The 16,613-nt window shown below is 38.6% G+C and overlaps 1 long non-coding RNA gene across 1 annotated transcript; it reads right to left on the bottom strand.

Moving 5' to 3' along the window:
- Positions 1-1,128: 1,128 nt before the first annotated feature.
- LOC148153522 (uncharacterized) lies at positions 1,129-2,806 on the bottom strand. The gene is made up of 2 exons (XR_015761684.1): positions 2,076-2,806; positions 1,129-1,799 (listed from the first exon to the last, which is right to left on the bottom strand). It is a non-coding gene; the product is annotated as an uncharacterized LOC148153522 (long non-coding RNA).
- Positions 2,807-16,613: the final 13,807 nt, after the last annotated feature.

Below are 16,613 nucleotides of genomic sequence, written 5' to 3'. Positions count from 1 at the left end.
CGAAAAAGGGGGAAGCTTTTAAAATAATTATCCTGCCAACAGAAGGATCATCCACAGAGGGTGAAAAGAAATAAGAAATGCTGCTTCTGCTGATGAACCCTGCAAGTCTGCATATAACACTCAAAGCCAGGTCAAACATCACTATTCTTATGCAATATCCACAAGACTCTGCTAATAGCACTACAAATTGCCTTATGAATTGTCGTGAAACCTGGTTGGGACTGGTTGAGATCTTTCCAGGACTCACAGAAAACAGGTCGCAAAAACCCAGAGACAACAAGTAATCTTGAATTATGATTTAATGTTGATTGAAACATATATAACCCGTATTGTAATAGAAGTTTTAAAGCAATAAGAGATTCTGTATTATGATTTGATGTGATTAATCCTTATTTTAAAATGTACTATTGATTAAGGTGATGAGTTATGTGAGCTTGATTTAAGAAGTAAATGGAAAACAAATCATAAATAAATATTCTTGTTCAAGTTGGATGGAAAAGTCCTGTACTGTGTTGCAACCAGAGGCTGCGTGGGAAGGAGAGCTGTGAGCACGGGAGAAACAGGAAGTGGTGTTGCGAAATGAATAGAACACCAGATGTTGAGTGTGGATAAGAACTTCAGCAGGCGTAAAAGAGGAAGTTCAAGAGTCGAGTGGGGAAGGAGTCAACGATTGACCAAGACGTTTGACGTCAAGGAAAATTGTGCAATAGGAGATTGTGCAAGCAGCTAGTGCATGCACAACTGAGATGCAGAAGTGTAGAAAATTGTGAAAGCTGCAGATACGCATGTAACCGGAGTACAGAGGGTATAAAAATACAAGCGAGAGAAAGACAGACGTTCTTCGTTCCGCAGTGTTCGAGTCAAGACCACACGAGGATGCAGGATCAGATAAGGGCTACGTTTTGAAACCACAGGAAGAAAAAGACTTCGCACTGCTCAAGAAAGGAACAAGATCCATTTACCCACAACCCGGGGTTCTGATTCGACATCTGCCCTACACTCAACCCAAGAAATGTAACACTCGCTATGTGTTTACAGTTAATAAATTTGTAATAAGACCAGAGCTAGGTTCGGCTACAGGAGTAGTGAGAAGTGTAGTTTGAATTAATGACCACAGACCAAAGAAAGTTAAGTTAAAACAGCCGGCTTATTATTAGTTTAAAGAACAATAAAAGAATAAACAACAACAATGTTACACAATTAACACACAATGACACAAATTCAAAAAAAGAAAAATAGTTTCCAGTTCCTTTCAGAGTACTTTATAAATCTAAATTAAGGATACTATTTATTTTACCTAGGTTATAGTTCTATTTAGGTTCTAGTTAATACTATTTAGTTCTATTTAAGTTCTAGTTAATACTATTTATCTATTTTGATTTACAGTTTGTTTTAATCTGTTTAATCTATTTTTAATTCTTTGGTGTTTCCCTTAAGGAGTTAAAAAAAACAATAACAGCAAAACAACAACACAGCAGAACAATTCAGAAAGGACAGATCAAACTGTGCTTCAGATTGATGTCTTGTTTCTTCCGATGATCCAACAGTTAATTCTGTTTCAGTGACCCACTGCTAATACGCATGACAACATGGGCAGGTCATACCAAGTTGCAGGGTTGGCAATGTCCAGCAGAAGGCGTAGCTCCTACTTGATGGTCTTTAGCTCCAGGGTTGGCTCGCCATCTCGTTCTCCTTAGGAAGATCCAGTTCAGTGACGATCCGAGACTCCTTAGTCCAGATCCCAGCCGAACGAAAACGACAAACAAAACAAAACAAAACAAACAAACAAAAAAAAAAGCCTGTTGCCAACAAAGAGCGACAGTTAGCAACAGTTAGCTCCTCTGCTGATAAGCGGTTAAATTTCTGTTGACAAGAGCAGCTGTTAGCTTCAGCGGATCAGCTGTTACTCCTGTTGACTTTCAGTTGACTTGCTGTTAGCACCAAGAGCAACAGCCGACGCCTCCGCTGATCAGCCTTCGCTTCAGCTTTCCATTTAAGTTAAATAAATGTTTAACAAATACATTATCTTTAAAAAAAAAAGAAAACAAAAGAAACAAAATACACTTTCAACTCACCAAGTCCAGTTCCACAACACAAAAAATGATCCCGAACGCAGTCAGGGTGAGAGAAAAAATATGCGAAAAGCTCCTTCTCAAGAAATAAAAAGAACAAACTCGTCTTAGACAGCAAATCAGCTACGAGTGCTCAATTTCTCTTATCTGTCTTTTCTTTTCAGCACAATCCCGTTTGCTTCTGCGCTCTCTGCTTGCTTTACGCTCTCTGCTTGCTTTCTCTCACGTCAGAGAACGTAGTAACCCGATTGGCTGAAGCTAGTCACGTGGGTTACACATAAATGCGACCCTTCAGAATAAGAGAATAACAATTTTAAGATCGATTAATTCCCTATTTATTTTCCTATTTATTTATTTCCTATTTATCTAATTTACTATTATTTTTATGAAGAGGCTATTTTAACCTGGGTTACAGAAACATCTCAGAGATGCTGCAGTAGACATGGGGGGTAGACAAAGATCACCTATGGATATGGAACTGTGCTCATCGAGGATACTCACCAGTTCGACTTTGGACTCTGCTTTGGACTCTGCCAGGACAAGACAGATCCCTGACCATGGATGTTTAAGTTTCTGCTGCCAAGACCAACTCAGCATCTGGGGACGAGTGGATTACATCACAAAGCCTCTCTCATAGCTCTGTGACACAGTATAAGGACTGGAGGGAAGTTTGATTTCTAAATATCTTACATATATTAAACTTCTAATTTTTGATTGGAATAGCTGTATGTCATTTCCCCTGCTAATGCTTGCTAATAAAATATTAAAGTCTAATTGATGTGGTGGACAGTTAAATTAATTGAGTCATCTAAATATTAATCCTTCTGATTAACATAAAATCAATGTTCATGATCCTAGTAAACTAGGGGTCTTCAGACATTTCTATAGTTAGGGTCTAGACGCATCATTCTCGCTTCCAGCTTAAACAGAATGCCCTCTAAGATCTCATCTGTAGTAATACTCAGGAGTTAGAGGCATCACGGACCCGTTAGGTGGAAAGCTGGTCAGTAGTCAGTCCGCTGGAGTCTGAGAGGAGGTTTTGGGTGTGGATGACTATTGCGTAATAACAGAATGTAGAGATATAAGAGACATTATTAAAATATTATCGCAGCCATCAAACATTTTATCCAGCTGTTATTCGTTCTCTCATTAAACAGTGCTGCTACATGTCTTCAGACTGCCAGCTTGATTCTCCTCTCTATGGGTCAAACCCAGACGAGAATGGACGGGGATGGATGCATTACAAAGCTCTACTGTGACTTGGTTCTGATGGTTCTTGTTAAAGAGGTTCAATAGATTAGGTCAACGGTTGGAGTGGTGTGGAGAATCATCCGTTCTCCAAGCTGAGTTCTTGATGTATGAGGTTACAGAAGAGTTAGTGAGTTGAATTCATGAATTCCATTTATTAATACCAAAATACAGCTGGTCCATTTCACATACCACTTTTAAGAAGTAGCAAGTCAAAATGGCCTCCCAGAAGGGGTTGTAATCTTCTTTGTTAGCCTTTATCTAAGCTATGCCCCAAAGAGGGCGTTCCCTAGCCTTTGGTGACTTTGGTGTTCTTCAATTTTGGATTATTTCATCCCCTCTTTGTCATAAGAGGGGTTGAGGTGGTGAGGATGAACGCAGGCAGACCCAGGAGATAGGTGAAAAAAGATGACTTTAATGATATTAATCCAAGTATGGAACACCGGGGAACAGCACGGAGGAACAACTGACGGCTTGAGGGAACAGGTAACAAATGACAAGGATCCGACAAGGGAATGAGACACACCTGGAAACAATCAACGGGGAAGACGCAGAGACAGAGACACAGGGAGCAAACTGAAGACAAAAAGCTCTAAAAATAAATACACAGAAACACGGATCATGACACTCTTTGTAATCTTATCTTTGAGGATGTTTCCTAACATGTCATGTCTTTTAGCTTTAGCTTAGCAGCTAGCTAACAGAGATAGAAGGAAAACACAGAATTATTTATTCTCAACAGTGGCTCCAAATTCTGGTAGCCTGACCTGATTTGCACGTAATTTATCACATCATTTTGTGACAGTAGTCTAGTCATGTGACCATGTGGCGGTTACTCAGACTTGTGTGATGATCCATGCCCTTTAATGCCGAAGGGCAGTATCCTCACATTAGCATACTTCTAATATATATCGATCTGTTTTTAAATTCTGGTAGAACTAACTATTAGTGTGCAATTGCGCTTTGAGTTATCAGCATAGAATCATAAGTAGTAAAGTACAGAGGGGAAGATGGTGTGGATCTGTATTTGTATAGTTGGTGTCAATCCCCCAAGTTCCAGTCTTACTGCTTCAGCGTGCCTGATAGTTTGGACATTCTGTAGGAAGAATGAGGGGATGCCCCGTCTTACATAACCACTGTAAATAAAGAAATGATGAGTGAGTTTGGTGTGTCTGACCTCAAGCTCATAGAAACATTTGGGTTGAATTCAAGAAGAGATATCTGGGAGAGGCTTCTGGAGGACTCCTTGTGGAAAACCCTGCTGGAAGACTAGAAGCTGCAGTAGCTACAAAAGGTGGATCAACGTGGAATGGATAAAGAATAGAATGTGACTCAAGTTCATAAGAGCCTTGTGCACTACAGAAGACATGCCACTGACCAACCTCTTAGTTTTAAAAACTCTAGTCTGAATGTCAAGTAGTCAATAAACCAGCAGTATTTTGTGTGCTTTGTCTGAACTTTCTGGAATGTTTCTCTCAGGCTGCATTAGCCTTTGTTGTGCTAAAAATGTCTGTCCTGTTGCAAGAGGCAAAACATTTTGTAATTTTCTCCTCAAACCCTTAAGACCTTCCCATTACTCATTACATGTTACATAATTAGAACACACTTGCTTAGACCTTTCCCTGAAAAATGTCTAGCCTTTTTGTACAATTCTAAAGTTTAGAGGGACTGAGAATTCCCCTTCAGGGTTCTAACATGGATAAATGTGGTTTTGTATAAATGGGTGCATATCTTAGTAGTAAACCTGCTCAGCCCAACAGCACCATACATTGTCTGATGAATGCATGTCTTTATTAGAAACCATTAATAAGGTAGAATTCTTCTCACTATCCTGTCTTCCACAAGACAGTGTGTGTCAACATGACCAATTACCAGCCTGATAAAACACACACGGCTCCATCTACTGCAACTCCAGGCTTGTGATAAATTACAGGGGATATTTATTTAACTGCAGAGGAGCCATTAATCCCTTAATATATCTGATGCTCTGTGATCTCCACAGACAGATTCCAATTGCAGAAGGGGCTCTGGCTGTCAGGAGGTTTGGTTCTTTCAGTTTCATTTAGTTTCCTCCAAAAGTTTAAGATGTTTAATGTTGCAACAAAAATATCAAAGTCTATTGTCATACTATAGAAACATCATAAATGCATTTATGCTCTTTATTCCAAACATATATGTACTCATCCCCTTGTAAGTTTTACCCTTTTATTTGTTTATTTATTTTTTTTACAAATAAATCAGGATAAACAAAATATGGCTTTTTTGACAAAAAAAACCCTTCTCATACGGAAAAGTAATTTCTTTACAACAAATGACAAATAAAAATATGCAACGTAAAATATGTAATTGCATAATTATTCACCCCTTTTGAGAAGCAGATGCACTGCAATGACAGCATGGAATCTGTGTGGATAGGTCTCAATCTGGATACGACAAACTCCCCCCAACCCCCAAATTTATTTATGCTTTAAAGTATGGAAGCCCGTTTCCACCACTCTGTTAAAAGAAATAATAAAGTATCTCATAATGAGATAGTATCTCAAAATAATGAGATATTATTATAATGAGATTATTTATTTTTATAACATACCCATTTAATTTTAATTTAATTTTTAATTTAATTTAATTTTTTCATACCCATTTAATCCCAAATATTTCCCAGACATGAAAATATTAAAATCAGATGTCATTTATAGCCCTTTTAACTAATCAAGGGGAAATAATTAAAGAAAATGTGAAAAAATATATGAAAAGGTGTGTTTTATGATTGGTCACAATTGTGACCGGTGGGATAATATGGTGTTCTTAGGAAGATGAGCTAAAAGTGCTGTTTCCCAAATAGAAAAGATCATAAAAGGTGAACTTTGTTTCAGAATCGGTGACAAAGGGCAGCCTTGGTGGAGTCCAACTTTCACTGCAAAGGAGCCCGACTTACTGCCGTCAATGCGGACCAGACTCCGACACCGGTTATACAGGGACCTGACAGCCCCTATCAAAGGGCCCAGTATCCCACACTCCCGGAGAACCCCCCACAAGGCCCCTCTAGGGACACGGTCGAACGGCTTCTCCAAGTCCACAAAACACATGTAGACTGGTTGGGCGAACTCCCATGCACCCTCCAGGACCCTGCTGAGAGTGTAGAGCTGGTCCAGTGTTCCACGACCAGGACGAAAACCACACTGCTCTTCCTGAATCCAAGGTTCGACTATCCGACAGACCCTCCTCTCCTGGACCCCTGAATAGACCCTACCAGGGAGGCTTAAGAGTCTGACACCCCGGTATTTGGAGCACACCCTCCGGTCCCTCTTTTTGAACAGGGGGACCACCACCCCAGTCTGCCAATCCAGGGAACTGCCCCTGATGTCCATGCGATATTTCAGAGTCACGTGAGCCAACACAACCCTACAGCATCCAGAGCCTTAAGGAACTCCGGCCGGAACTCATCCACCCCCAGGGCCCTGCCACCGAGGAGCTTCTTAACCAGCTCGGTGACCTCGTCCCCAGAGATTGGACAGCCCGACCCAGAATCCCCACCCAGCTAGCATTGAATGTTTGGAGCACGTCCGCCGAATGTCCGGTGATTACGTTTGGTCGACGTTCAAATGACGGTGGACGTTCGGGAGGACGTTTCCAGACTCAAAATTGACCACCATTAGACTTTCGGCGGATTTTCAGTTGAATGACCGCCAAAAGTCCGCTGACTACTTTCAGCAGACTTTGGGATTTTATTCTAAAATAAAAAGCTATATAATGGTTATGCTTGGTCCGGGGAAATGATAACATAGCAGCAATTTTATTGGAATGCAAGGTTTTCATGAGGAACAGTTGTCTTCCATTACCATGGGATATTAATCCAATGTTGTAACAAATTGTAGAAGAAAAGCCAAGCTGGCCCCACACTTACTGTTTTCACATAGCCTCCTGACTACCAGTAGTTCATTGTTGTCCTCTGTAGAGGACATTTCTAAACTTGAATATTTCCCACCCCCTGCATTCTACTGAATTAATTCCTTTTGGTATCTACAGAGGACATTTAGGGCTTTTCAATTATACCACATGTGAAGGGGTGGGACTTTTGTACGTACCTTTTTCTCATTCATAAAAATGACGCTCATCGGTACAAGCACATTTTCATAAAACTTTAAATTTTGGTTTAAAATGTTGGCATATTCTAAATTAGTCTGTTAGCAGCATATTAAAACATTCTATGAATTATTTTGACTTTACTTTATCGTAGTATTTAAAAGTTGAAAAATTGTCCTCTGTAGTGGACATTTGTAATTATTTTTCTGTTTTTTTCTGTATCCATCCATCCACCTGTTCATCCATCCATCCTCCCACCAACCCATCCATCCATCCATCGTCCACTGTAGTGGACACATGATATTTCAAAAATAAAAACTTTTTTTCAAAAAAAAATGTTTTCAGTATGCTAATTACCTTACAAAGATTGTGGAATTTAAAAAAAATGGTGATTGGATAATATTTTTTTCCTGGTAGTCAGGAGGATAGAACAGTTACAACACATTTTAATCTAATGTAATAAATTGTACAATTGATGACAACCACTTAAAAACACTTGGCAAGGATTTTTAATTTTATAGTATTAACATTAAAGACTGCCCACACCAAAATATAATAATCACATGTATTTATACATATGTTCCAAAAAGACATGAAACCTCCTTTGAACAAAGTAAAACAGCACAATATACATTTTAATACAATGGGTTTTTAGAACAGACATTCACAATAATACAAAATCAAAGCAAAGTCAGCATTTAAGAACCATCCAGTGCTTAAAAATATAATTTTAAAATAAATATTTACACCAGAACTGATTTTATGAGCGTTGACACATGCACAAAATAATAATAATAATAATAATAATAATAATAATAATAATAATAATTAAAAAACAAAACAAAAAACAAACCAGATAACCTTGATCCTTCTTAAAACTGTTTTGGTGTTCTGAGTCCGACGCTTGGTTCTTTGGTACAGCCAAGGGTGTAGGAACGAGTCTGTCATTGGGGGGGACGCATATCGGAAACCTGACAGATCAGTAAATAGCTTGAGCAGAAATGTCAAACAATTATGCCATCAACACATCAGTAATGTGTTACTCTAATCTGACCCTTATTTCAGTAACAAGTATTCTAACATGTTACTATTTACAATCCAATAATCAGATTAAAGTTATGCAGCATAATGACTGTCATTCCAGGATGAACACTCACTTTAGCATTTGCCTCACAACTAGCAAGCTACATGCTCTGGTAGCACAGAGCCGACCAGATTCTGATGTATCTTATTGGTCAAAATGCATTGATATAAATTGACTGGCAATTGAACAGGTTCTACTTATTTCTAAAACCAAAGTAGAAAACAGCTCATAAAATAAGACACAACAGTTTTAAACTCAATACACCAGTTTGACCAACAAAAATAAAATCTAAAAAAACAAGTTTTGATCTTCTTTAACAACAATCAGTGCAACAGTTTGATCTACAAAATAAATAAAAATTATACTTTTCACGTCTAACAGACACCTGAGCTCCTCACTGTTAACTCAGTCTCACTTTCCAGCCCTGCATTCAGTAACTTACCAAAGATCCATGAAAAACACTGAGGCAAAAAGACTAAATGTTTTTTTTCTCCTGTCATTTTCAGCCACAAACATTTAACTAAAATATCTACGGATATGTGTTTCTGTCTCTGCCTCCCTCTGACTCTCTGCAGCCTGATGTTCCTGCATGGATTCATGGATTTACAATAGACACTTTAGTAATGTACAGTGTCAGAATGTGAACTAAATATATAAAAAATGTTTTTATCATACAGAATGAGAATTTAAACTTAATTTTCAGATGTATACATTATTATACATCTCAACTCTATTTACTGTGTAGCAAAAATTTTCACTAATTTATTTTTAAACCTCTCCTCAAGCACTTTTTTTATTGTCTTCTAACCATTAACCTTATGGTGTGGAAATAATGAAACAATATTGAAACGTTGAAAGAAATCAACCTGACATCAGTCTCCTCCTGTTCTCCTTTCTGGTTCTATCATAATTAATATAATTTTTATATCTTCACACCCTGAAATGCCAACTGGCTCTCCTATGTCTTCCCTGACCTGCTCCTCTCATAATAAAATAGTTTAGTTTATTTAAAAATTAAAAACAGTTAATACATATTTCAATAAACTAAATGAAGACCTCACCAGAGCTTCTTCACCTTTCTTCAACATCATTCTAGCACTGCTGTTCTCCTAAATATATAATATAATATAATATAATATAAACACATGTTAAGTGGTCGAGTATGATCAGGTGTTGCTCAGTTTGCTGCTGTTTCAGTCTAAATCATTGTGACTAGACTAGCTAACTGTTAAAGTTAGCAGTAAAATTTTGGACATGTGACTATTCCAGAATTTAAACAGCTAAACCAAAAAGATTTAGTTCTATATATGAAAGTAAACTGACAACAAGATGTTATAAACGAGCGATATTCATGGCAACATTCCTGACAGATCGTTTACCTCCTTCTCTGTTTGCTGCTGCCTTTACTCTGAGTCGTTCAGAGGGGGGAGGGGGAGGAAGCGCTCTGCTGAATGCGCTGTTATGCGCCTTCAAAATAAAAGCACGCGAGTGGAAGATTTTAAAATTCTTCGCAACTGCAGTGAAATTATTGGGGGGGACGAATGTGGCTCTCTCCAATATTGGGGGGGACATGTCCCCTGCGTCCCCCCCGCTTCCTACGCCCATGGGTACAGCCCTTGAAAAACAGACAAAATATATATTTTAAACGCAGACGTCTATTATAGAGAAATATTTTATGGTGTTATGAAACAAAACGTCTCATTGGCTACAGAGAAACAAAGTCCAGCTACAGGATAATGTTCAACAATTCACACAATTTTAGACTGAAAGGCACATGAGATTCTGCGACAGACTGGCGACCTGTCCAGGAAGACCCCGCCTCTCGCCCAGAACGTTAGCTGGAGATAGGCAGCAGGGTGTAAGGGACAAGGGTGTATAGAAAATGGATGGACGAGATTATACTTACTAAATATTTCAGTCACCAAGAGCTGGTGACCAGAAAGAATTCTGTCTCCACCCAGTCTGAATAGATCTCTGCTGCTCTGCTTGGTGGTTTGAGAGGATTTTGGATAAAATGTTGCAGACAGCATACCAACTTACCATACCAACTTTAATTATAAAGCACTTTAAAACAACCATAGCTGATACAAAGTGCTGTACATTAAAACACAACATAACAATAATAAAAAAAAAAATAATAAAAAAATAAAAACTCTTACAGTTTAAAAACAAACAAACATACAATTTAAAACTAGATCCCGCTGGAGTTGAAAGTCAAGTAAAATAGATGGGTTTTAGGAAGAGCTTTAAAAGCAGCAGATCAGGTCCCTCGGAGATCCAGCTAAAAAAGTAAAACAGATAATTTAAAAGTCAATATTTAAACAGTACTGCACCTGATGGAAGGAAAGAATAATGTGAAGAGAAAGGCTAATTATGTTCTCAAAGAAATATACATACTATTTATTTCTGATCAGCTCCTGATTCCAGGTTTTGGTTCAGGACTTCTAATTTCTCTGCAGTGGAGGCTGGAAGGCCGAGCTCATCCAGTGAGTCCATCTCTTCAGCAGAACCAGTGACTGTCAGATGGGTCAGAACGACTCGCAGCATCCCGGGGTTTCCCAGGCAAACTTCTTCAACTCCTTAAGGCTTTGAAGACGTAACACTGAATGCTGCATTCTGCAAAGAAAGATTTAAAAAAAATCTCAGTAATGTAAAATAATAATTTATTATAATGTAGACTGGGGGTGTTCAGCCCTGCAGGTCAGGACCCTGTCCTGCTTTAGATGAGTCTCTGCTGCAGCTCACCTGGATTAACGCAGGAAAACTAAAACAGACAAAACTCCCACCACACAAACCTTTATTTACATGTAACTCTCTTATTCATGTTGTCAACTAATCAAATCCAAAAATGCCTTACATCTATAAATAATTCAATTAAAAATATGAAACATACACAAAGTGTAGTCACTATTTTTACATGTTGGTTAAATTTACCTGATAGAGGAATTTCCAGTTGAAGGGAGTCGGTTAGTGGAGTTACTGGTGTGACTAAACAGATACAGGTGAACACAGAGCAGCTGGTGGATGAGATGGTGAAGGTGGAGGACAGGTGGGAGGCTGTGGCTGCAGGAGCTGCTGGTCATGGGGGAGATCCTCTGGATCTGTGGCTTTTCCTAAGAATCTGAATAGATCTCAGTTCACCTGTAACGAAATCATTTAATTAAAAACCTGCATAAACATCAGCGTGATTTATTTAATTAATCAAAGTTTTGTCCAATAATACTTGATTGTCATGCATTTGTAAGTGGTCTCTATTACTGTAGTAACTCCTAAACACATTGAAGCAACATAAAGGGATCAAACTGAAGGAAACCATGAACAGCTCTCTCTCTCTCTTTGCAGCTAATAATCCTAATTACTGCCTTACAAAAACTTTTTACCTGATCCTCTTGGGCTTCTGCTTTGAAGTCTGACATCTTCAGCCAGGTGACATTTCTGTCTTACTTTCAAGTTGTCACCTAAAATTACATATGAGAAAAAACAATTACTTTAATCAAACATATTAAAGGAAACATTCAAACACAAACATAAACACAATAATGTCCATTAAGAAAGAGTATGACCGACTCTGAGCGTCCTCTTCATCAGATAAACAGTGTCTTCAGTCAGAGGCTGTAACACAGACTGCCACAGGAGGTCCTTCCTGCTCACAGCCATCAGCATCAACAACTCTTTTAAGGACCTTGAAATAATAAGATAAACATTAGATCTAACTGGCAATTTAACTAACACTGAATTAAGCAGAACATCACCCAGTAGTTTGTGCTGCGATACCAACGAGTGTGCTATTAATATGTCCAGCTGCATATTATTTTGTAGTTGATGATCCAGAGAAAAGGAAAAGACAGACAGTGTTTACAGTAGCTCAGGATAAACCACAGGCTCACCAAAACATGCTACTATGGATCAGACTGAACATTTAGGGGGCGTTTACACGACAACGATCCAACAAAAACGGAAGTTTTGTTCCCTTTTTGTTGGATCGTTTACACGAAAACGTTCTAATCACGATCTGTGTTTACACAGTAACGGCACACATCGAAAACGTGTAATGGTTTCGCTGCGCCTAGTTGGTGCTAGGTTCTTTGAAACTGAGTGCGCATGTGTTTAAAAACAAGTTGAAGGCATGTGGATTCGTGTTTCCCTATCAGGTACCGTTCTCCCATAGATTGGGAGAAAACACACATTGTGTGCGTCTGATTAGGGCGCATGCAGTTGGAAAAAGTGGGATAACTTTGCTGCAACACCTTGTTTGAGCTTTCACGGTGTCCGTAGCGGGCCCCGGACTGGAAGCTGTTTATTGTTTTTACCTTGGAATGGCCAACAGTCTGTTATTCCTATATAAATTTGGTAAAATAGGAGCTCCCGCCCTTCCCATATCCGTGTCCTCTGTCACCTTTTCCAGCAGTTAAAACAGTTTAATCCGTTGCTAACAGGTCGTAACCTGTTTTTCCGAGCCGCCTTCAAACGCAACATTAACGCTGAGACGCTCGCGCTGGCCTACTCTTTACGAGCTTCACTAGCTTCCTGTAACTTATAGGATTCAGTATAAAATTGCACTTATCACTCATTATTGTCTATATAGAATCTCACCGGATTATTTGAAGGACCTCCTTATTTCATATTCAACTTCCAGATCCTTACGATCCCAAGCCTGTAATCTTCTCCACCTTCCTCGATCAACACTAAGGACTACGGGTGATTGGGTATTTGCTGTGGCTGCTCCTCGTCTATGGATTTCTCTCCCTCTCTCCAGGCAAGAGTGTCAATTTATAACCCAGTTTTTCTCCAAGAGAGGTGGATAGACTGTGTGAGATAATCAACCAATTAGCATAGTTAGTCTAGCTACAGACTACTGTTTGCCTCCATTTCACTAGCATTTAGTGAATTAAGGAAAAAGGGAAAAAATTACCAACATATTCATATATTTAACTTGTCCCTTGTACCTTTTATCACTTAACAACAGGTGAGTCAGTCAGCAGCAGCTCTAACCTACGTCCCTCCTGACATGTCCTAAGTGAAATTAAAGCTGGAGTATGTAACTTATATAATTTTTTCCCCACATATTTGTTAAAACTGTCATTATGTTGTGACAGTATGGTATGAGAGATAATCTGTGAAAAATCTATTTCCTCTGCTTTCTCCCAGTGCTAGAAACAACCACTCAGTGGCAGGAGAGGTTTAGTGCTGCCAATCACAATCTAATGTGGCTCATCCTTCCTCTGCCTCACTCTGTGCTATTCTATAGCTAGCATAGCCTGTTGTAAATGCTTAGTCTAGTTAGCATAGCTACCAGTGATGGCAGATAAACGATTTTCCTGTAACAATAAGTTGTTTTTCCACTATTAGCACATTTGGCAGTGAGTGAATGAGGTTGATTGACAGTGCTAAGACCCTCCTACTGGTTCTGATTGGTTGTTTTGGTCAGAACGATGCAGTACCTTAGCTAGCAATAGTAGTTCAAGGAGGAGATTGATTGTTTTCACAGATCATCTGTCTCATAACAAACTGCTACGACATGGTGACAGCTTTAACAAATATGGAGAAAACATTTTTTATTAAAGTTATCTACTGCAGCTTGAATAAAATGCAACTACATAGCATTTTTTGAGAAGTCTGGATTTCTTTATGTATATTTTGCATGTTGCCTATGACTGTTGCTCATGGGGAGACATTTCAATGAGCTAAAACTAATAGAAAAAATTTAAGCAACCTAGTTTGCATACTGTATGCATACTGAATTTTACTCTTGCATGTAAAATTCATGAGCAGTAAATATAGTACTAGTTATCAGTATTGGACCAAAGAAAGCAAGGCAATTGCAAGCCTTTGAAATTGTGACACTTTTGATGGGTCAGATAGACTCAAGAAATTTAACAACAGCTGCGTGAGGGGGGCCCAATTTAATTTTTTGTGAGGGGGCCAAAGATTCCTGGCAGCACCCCTGCCTGGGAGTAGTGATGGACTCAGACCTGAACCTTCAGAGCCACATTAAGACAGTCACAAAGTCGGCCTTCTATCACCTGAAGAACATCTCCAGGATTAGAGGACTGATGTCTCAGTGAGATCTAGAGAAACTCATCCATGGATTTATCTTTAGTCGCATTGATTATTGCAACAGCGTCTTCAAAGGTCTGTCCAACAAATCAATCCTCCACCTGCAGCTGATCCAGAAGCTGCTGCTCGAGTTCTCACTAAAACCAGGAAGTCAGATCACATAACACCAGTTTTAAAGTCCCTACACTGGCTCCCTGTAGCTCAGAGGATAGACTTTAAAATACTGTTAGTTTATAAATCACTGAACGGTTTAGCACCACAATACATTAAAGATCTAGTGTTGTTATATCAACCTTCCAGACCCCTGAGGTTCTGGTTCTGCTCTTCATCCCCAGAACCAAACGAGGAGAAGCAGCATTCAGCTTCTATGCACCACAAATCTGGAACAAACTTCCAGAAAACTGTAAAACAGCTGAAACACTGACTTCCTTTAAATCTCTACTAAAACCCACCTGTTTAGAGTTGTATTTGAAACATAATCAATTAAGAATTTAATGATGGGACTTAATGTTGTTTTGATAGTTGATTCTATGTTGCATGACTTTGTGTTTTTGTGTTTATGATGTAAAGCAGTTTGAAATGCCTTGCTGCTGAAATGTGCTATACAAATAAAATGTGATTGATTGATTGATTATAAAAATATGTATCTTATTATCAGTCCACTTGATAGACAAAATGTACAGTACTAGTTTTAAATGTATGATTTAAGCTGGGCATTTATTTAATTATATTCCAAAACTAAAGTTAATTTATGTTGTAAACGTTTACTAACTTAAGTTAAAATTAATTAAAGTATGTAAAGCACTAATATGGCCTGACTTAATTCCAATACCTTTGTTTAAGACCCTTCTCTGTGCCGAATTTGATTTTCAACACTGCAGTGGTCTATAAAAGGCATTTCTGTCAAACTACAACAGTGGCCTTCAAACACAATTGAACAGCAACAGAGTCGCTATGGGTCATTTTCAAATTAATAATGGTATTTTCCAACATTATAATGTTAAAATATACATACTTGACTCAATACCAAAATGAATTAGTGCTATTTTAATGCTGGTGATAAAAAACAGACAGATACAAAAATGGAATCACAAACAAAACTCATTGGCTTCTGATCGATGTGATCGCTGTCTGTAGCCAGACTGTTAACATGGTCTGTAGCAGGCTAGCTTCACATAAAAAATCACCATGGCAACTTATGTGCTACCTCTTTGAATCAAGGAAAATCCCGGCTTAAGCTGCTGTTATTTTGTGAAATAACTGTCTGGTCTGTGAACTCCCAGGCATTTATTCAACCACAAGAAGCCTTTTGCATGTAAAACTTAGGTTTGTAAAAGATTAAATGTGTGCAGATTACTTACAATTAACATTTGCAATTACTTGTAGTTATGCACATCACTGTGCACACATGTAAATCATTTAGCACAAATAAAGCTATTCCTCTGGATCTATGCTACAGTTCAACCAGCATGTGACTGACATGTTTCCGGCTGTGAGACGACTGGGTGTGTTGTGCTTCATGTAGTTGTGCAGAATTTGATTTTGTACAGAACACATTTAGAGACATGGGGGCAGCAATGTGATTTGTGAAAATTGCTTTCATGCCAGGATGCCACGTAGTTCTCAGGCACAACATGCCGCTGAGGCTCTGTGAAAATGCAGTCAATCAGCTGCTACTAAGGAAATTGGGTAAGACCAAGTTGATCATTGATTTGCCCTCAATAACAGTAAAAAGCTGTATTTTTGATCATATGGAACAGTTGGAGGAAATACAAAGATTTGCATTGTAAGAGTGCTGCAAGACCAGCAATTACAGTGACAGTTTTGGAAAAAGGGCAAAACTAGAACAAAATATGTACAAGGGTAAATCAGAGCTGAGTTTCAAGAGGACATGAGTGCAGCGCAGAGTGTTGTCAGGCTGATTTCAGATCAACAGGGTCAGAACAGAAGATGTTTGATGCTGTCAGCGTTGTAGACTATTCAAGGAACAGAGACAAAAAATCTACCCAGAATTTACTGTAGTGTAGAATGTTTACTATGTACATTTTTATTACCTCTAAGTATTAGTT

Source organism: Poecilia mexicana, unplaced genomic scaffold (genome assembly GCF_051168715.1).
Source record: "Poecilia mexicana isolate PSO_F unplaced genomic scaffold, ASM5116871v1 scaffold_20, whole genome shotgun sequence".
Lineage (NCBI taxonomy): Eukaryota > Metazoa > Chordata > Actinopteri > Cyprinodontiformes > Poeciliidae > Poecilia > Poecilia mexicana.
Note: the sequence above shows the minus strand (reverse complement) of the source record. Positions and strands in the feature narration are given on the sequence as shown.